This window comes from Pantherophis guttatus, chromosome 5 (assembly GCF_059756535.1).
Source record: "Pantherophis guttatus breed Tessera chromosome 5, ASM5975653v1, whole genome shotgun sequence".
Classification (NCBI taxonomy): Eukaryota; Metazoa; Chordata; class Lepidosauria; order Squamata; family Colubridae; genus Pantherophis; species Pantherophis guttatus.
Window position 1 is genome coordinate 43,410,245 of NC_142067.1, and position 5,851 is coordinate 43,416,095.

Consider the following 5,851-nt stretch of genomic DNA (forward strand, 5'->3'; position numbering starts at 1 on the left):
CACCACTCCATAGTGCTTTACAGCACTCTCTAAGCAATTTACAATGTCAGCATATTTTCCCCCAACAACCCTCGTTTTACCAACTTCAGAAGGCTGAAAGGCTGAGTCAACCTTGAGCCTCGAAGTCAGGATCAAAATCCAGACTGTGGGCAGAATTAACCTGCAATTCTGCATTCTAACCACTGCACCACCAGGGCTCCAGGGCAAGCCAAAGAATACCCCTAAAAAGTCACTATGGACTTTATTGGTTATAGAAAAGTTTTAGATTGGGTTGAAAATGTCAAACTCTGGAAACTGCTTAGGAAAATTGGAACACATCATTGTCTTCAAGACAAATCTATATAGAAGTCAGGAAGCGGTAGGCTGGCAGAATGTGGTGAAAGAGAATGTTTACAAATTGGAAAATGAAAAATAAAATACTGCATAATCTAATGAGGGGGTTGGAGAGAGACAGAGAGAGAGAGAGAGAGAGAGAGAGAGAGCAGGGAGAGGGGAAGGGAGGGAGAGTGTGAGTGTCAGTCCCATTTTGAAAGTATTGGTAGATGGAACTTGTTCTATCATCTGTGTGCTCCAAGGTAGAGGCTTAAATACTGGAAGTTTTCAAGTTACATTCCAGAATAGCTGATGCTGATGCTGGTTGCATAAACTGGACTACAGAGGATCAGTAACTAACTATTCCTGAGTACACCACTTCATAATGCCCCTTCGAGATACATTTACACTTTTTCACCTCTCTGCTCCATGGTTCTCTTCAATGATGATTTCACACAGCTCATGGTAAATTGCTGTAGACTACAGCTGCCGGTGCTTGCTATTCATCTTTTCCTTGACCATTATAGTAACATTTTTTGCTTTTAACCACAGGATTAATTAGCATATTGTTAGAGAGTGACTGCTAACTATTCCCAGTTTTCATAAAGGTAACAGTGGCACTGTTCACTGTGTGGGAAAATGTCTTTGCATAATAATAATAATTTAAAAAACTACAGAATTCTGAAATGTGTTACATATTAACAAAGGTGTAAAAATCATTAGCAAACATCTCACTGTATGTTGATTGCAAAACTAATCATCTGAAATCTGAAAGTGTGATAACCAAAAATTAAATGAAAATCTATTTACTATTTTATGTAAAAGACTATGTCCGTGAAGTGTAGGTTGTTAGAACTGGATGCCTTTCAATTAATTGCTTTTTGCTTCATCTATTAATTATTTCTTATGGCTTATGAGTTTAAAAAGATTTCAGTTTGATATTTGCCTCATGTCCATAGTTATTGAACCTTGGACTGATAAAATGCTATCATGAAAAAGTATTTTCCTGAAAGCTCTGAACATACCAAACATTTTTACTCTTTAAATTATATTTAGGCATCTTTACTGTGTGCCTTAGGAAAGCTAACAAAATAGGAACTGCTAGTTCTCTTTGTCTATAGAACTTATAGTTTACTAAATAAAGTACATTCAGGAAAAAAAAACTAATAAAAACAAATGAGTTTCCTTCAATTGTCCTTCCATTTTTATGACTCAGAATAGAAATATATGTTTTATTAACTATCTGTATAACTAACCCAACCGAACATACTATAGGTTTAGTTTAGCTTATTTGATTTGTATACTGCCCTACTCCCGAAGGACTCAGGACGGTGACCAGCCACAAGATAAAAACACATAAATACAAAATTTAAAAACAGAATAAAACCGAATTAAACAATAGGTAGTATATTCGGTTAGGACTGGTTTCATTCCAAAGTCACTAATAAAAGATTTCCAATTCCTTTTGAAAAATAGAGTCACAAATTAAGCACCGTAGTGGCACAGTGGTTAGAATGCAGTATTGCAGGCTAATTCTGCTGACTGCCAGCAGTTCGATTCCCACTGCCTCAAGCCTTCCTCCTGAGGACCCAGATTGTTGTCAGCAATATGCTGACATTTGTAAGCTGCCTAGAGAGGGCTTTAAAGCACTGTGAAGTGGTATATATGTCTGAGTGCCTTTGCTATTGCTATAATCCAAAATTTTCAGCCTTTGACTTTTGAACTTTTCCATATGCACCTTTCTTTTGTGCTTAATTTGTGAGTTCTGCAAATCACATCAATAGAAGTACGTTCAAGGCAATCTAATAGGCATAGGAAATATAAAGTCTGTGGAAGATGTTTTATTTCAGCTAAAAGGTTAGCAGTCCCCTTGTTAAGTACAGAAGAGGCCCTTGCAGCATGGACAACATACATGTAGTTAAGACACTGCCATTTACATTGTGGTTACGAGGTTTTGCTTTATTTATTTGTTTGTTTGTTTAAGTTATTGTAATTTCCTTGTTTGATTGTTGAAAGTAATTGAGAATCAGGTGACAATACACATTTATTACATTGCTATTACTGTTGTCCCTTCCTTTATTATCATGACGAATGATGGGTCCCTAATTGTGTATAATCAAGTGACCTTACCAGACAAAAGCCTTAGCATCAGAACTGTTTCCAATTCATACTTTGCAAATGATTATTGTAGAATGAAAGCCCCTGTGTCCTGCCATATATGGTTTTTGGATTGCATTCTGCATTATATTTTGGCACACATTTAATATTATGAGACCATAAATAAGATAATCTACAACTATGCTTGATGAGAAAAAAAGAAAATGGCATTTGAAAAAGAAAATTCATCTGTGTGTGTGTGAGAGAGAGCGCTATAAATATTATTATATATTATGTTATAATATATTATGAATCAAGTACAGATAGTCCTCAATTTATGACCACAATTGAGCCCAAAATTTATGTTGCTAAGTGAGACATTTTTAAGTGACTTTTTCCCCATTTTATGACCTTTCCTGCCACAATTGTTAAATGAATCACTGCAATTGTTAAGTTAATAGCACAGTTGTTAAGTGAATCTAGCTTCCCCATTGATTTTGCTTTGCTTTGTCAGAAGAACATAAAAGGTCCTGATCTCAGGACATTGCAAATGTCATAAATATGAGTCAGTTGCCAAGCATCTGAATTTTGATCATATGACCATGGGGATGCTGAAATGGTCATAAGTGTAAAAAATGGTAATGTCGCTTTTTTCAGTGATGTTGTAACTTTGAACAGTCACTAATTGAACTGTTATAAGAATATTTGTATTTATTTTCACACACCAATGAATAATTTGTTTTGAATAATTTTATTTTTTTATCAAAATCTCATAGATTATTGTGAAGTTACCTGAAGGTTTTTTAATGAACATTTTGTTTATTGAGATCAATTCAACACTCTCTTCTCGCCTCTTCTTTTGTCTCTGCTCTGCTCTACTCTACACTGCTCTTCCCTCCTTCTCTCCTTCCCTCCCTTCCTCTTCCTCCTCCCTCTCCCTTTCCTCTAGGATTAGAAGGGAAGAGTCTAAACTAACAGTAGAAGGTAACAAAGTGTGACTATGGGACAGTGGTATAGAAATTTGCACCCCAAACTGGTATCTAGAGATGAAAGTTGAACAAAGGAGAAGCACAATATATTATTGCACCTAATCCCTTTCCTAGAAAACATGTAAATATTGAACTATTTGAATTCTTCAGAAAAGTTTGTTCATTCTTATATATTTTGGTGTGTATGTGTGTCTCTGTGTGTGTTTTATTAAGTTCCAGAAGTAATATATAAAACTTCATGAATCTGTAATTTTATTGTTCAAGGACACAAATCTTTTGCCATAGATTTACACATTTTCAGGTCCAATGACTGTTTTAATTATGTGGCAAAAATTGCACAATATGTTATGCTAACCAACTATATTGCACCTTTAACCTCTTGATTTAGATTTAATTTAAATCTTAATTTAAAAATATATATATTTACATGCAAGTAAATGAGTTCATTCAAAAATATATTACAGGAACCTTCTCAAATGCATATGAAATAGACAAAAAAGCTTTAGTTTGCAAGTACAGACATGATAAGATTCTAAATTAAAATGCATAATAATTTTATTTTAAATATGAGTTTTTTATTAGGATAGTATATTAGATTATTAAATAATTCAAGTAAGCATATACTGGTAACATTAGAAGAAATTGTATTTTTTCTTCTTTTCCAAAATATGATTGCTTTAAATAGTCATTAGGTATAGGTGAAATAGTTTATGACAAGTTCTACTGAAGAAATAAATTGCTTTCACTTACAGAGCCAATATGCTTCCAAAGTAATAAACTACATATATAATATGTATCTCTTTTGTTTGTTTATCAATTTTTTATTTCCCATGACATTTTTTCTAGCTATATCCTATTGTTATAACTATGTGTATAGTCTTGTGGGAAAAGAATTGGATGTAGAAATTCCTATGACTTGTAATAAAAGGATGAATTGAGTTGAGAAGTTTTGATCAGCAACATAATCTATGTTTTACTTATTGAAGCTGCACTATTCCGAAATAAAAAGATATTTTCTTTAAATGCCACTACTTACATTAGAACCTTGTTACATTTTATCCTCTTCAGCTTTTTTTTTTTTAAAAAAAGCTGTATTTTGTGCTATAAAAGTATAGCACAAAATACAGTTAGATCCAGGCTGAATAGTAGCAAAATGTTTCCATATGCTTTTAAAATATATTTTTATGTTTCTCAGATGATTAATTCTTACACACTGACATAGATATGAAGAAATTATGTTCTGTGCCATCTATCATTTTGGATACATTGCTTGAAAACATTAATAGGGAATTAGAAGAGACAATGCTAATATATATTAAATAGTGTTGCATGAACTTTGAGGGGACTAAAATATTGCCATGAAGTTGGAATGATACATATAAGATCTCTGTACAATACATTATACACATACTTTTCACAATATCTTTAGTCTCTGCTGAGTTTGTCCTACTTATCTTATTTTGTCTTTTTAGCGAATTTTGTAAATTTTACCTTCCCCATGGTCTATGGCTGTTTACTAAATATTTATTTATTTAAAACTTTTATAGAGCCACCAGCTCTTAACCAAATATGGGTAACTCCCAATCAAAAGTTAAAATAACTTAGGAAATTATATTAAAACTATAAGACTAAACTAAAGCATTAAGTAGATCTAGATCTTCGAACCGCTGCCCCCCGCCGCAGGGAGGTGGATCCAATTAGATGGATCCGCCCCAGGCGCCTGATGGATCCTGAGAGGTTCCAGATGGAGCTTGGGCCATTTCCTGAAGTTCTAGCACATGACTCGGCCGAGGACCTGGTAGCCTCCTGGGATCGGGCGGCTGGTGGGGCCTTGGACCGAGTCGTGTCTTTGCGGCCTCTGACCCGGTGCCGATCCCGTGTGGCTCCTTGGTTCACCGAGGAGCTGAGGGAAATGAAGCGCTGGAAAAGACGCCTGGAGAGCGGTTGGAGGGCCAGTCTCGCTGAATCTGATCGAACACTGGTAAGGTCGCATATTAAGACCTACCTAGTGGCGATAAAGACGGCAAAGTTTAATTATCATCAGGGAATCGTCCGGCCGCCCTGTTTAGGGTGACCCGCTCCCTGCTCCATCCGGGAGTGCGGGAGGATCCCTTGGAAGGCAGGGCGGAGGATTTTGGACAATACCTGTATGACAAAATTGCTCAGATCCGGGGGGATTTGGACTGGGTAGATCAGGGCAGAGTGACGAGGAATAGTCTTGAGAATGTTATCTGGGAGGAGTTTGATGCTGTGGATCCCGATGATGTGGACAGGATTTTGGGGAGACTTAGTGCGGCCACATGTTTACTGGACCTGTGTCCCTCCTGGTTGGTACTGGCTTCCCGGGAGGTTATACGAGGCTGGCTCCAGGGTGTTATCAACGCTTCGCTGAGTGAGGGCCACTTCCCCGCTGCCTTGAAGGAGGCGGTGGTGAGGTCTCTCCTCAAGAAGCC

At 36.3% G+C, this 5,851-nt stretch overlaps 1 non-coding gene across 1 annotated transcript; it reads left to right on the plus strand.

Moving 5' to 3' along the window:
- The first annotated feature begins 2,150 nt into the window (after nucleotides 1-2,150).
- Nucleotides 2,151-2,275, plus strand: LOC117657720 (U6atac minor spliceosomal RNA). The gene has a single exon (XR_004589176.1). It is a non-coding gene; the product is annotated as a U6atac minor spliceosomal RNA (small nuclear RNA).
- Nucleotides 2,276-5,851: the final 3,576 nt, after the last annotated feature.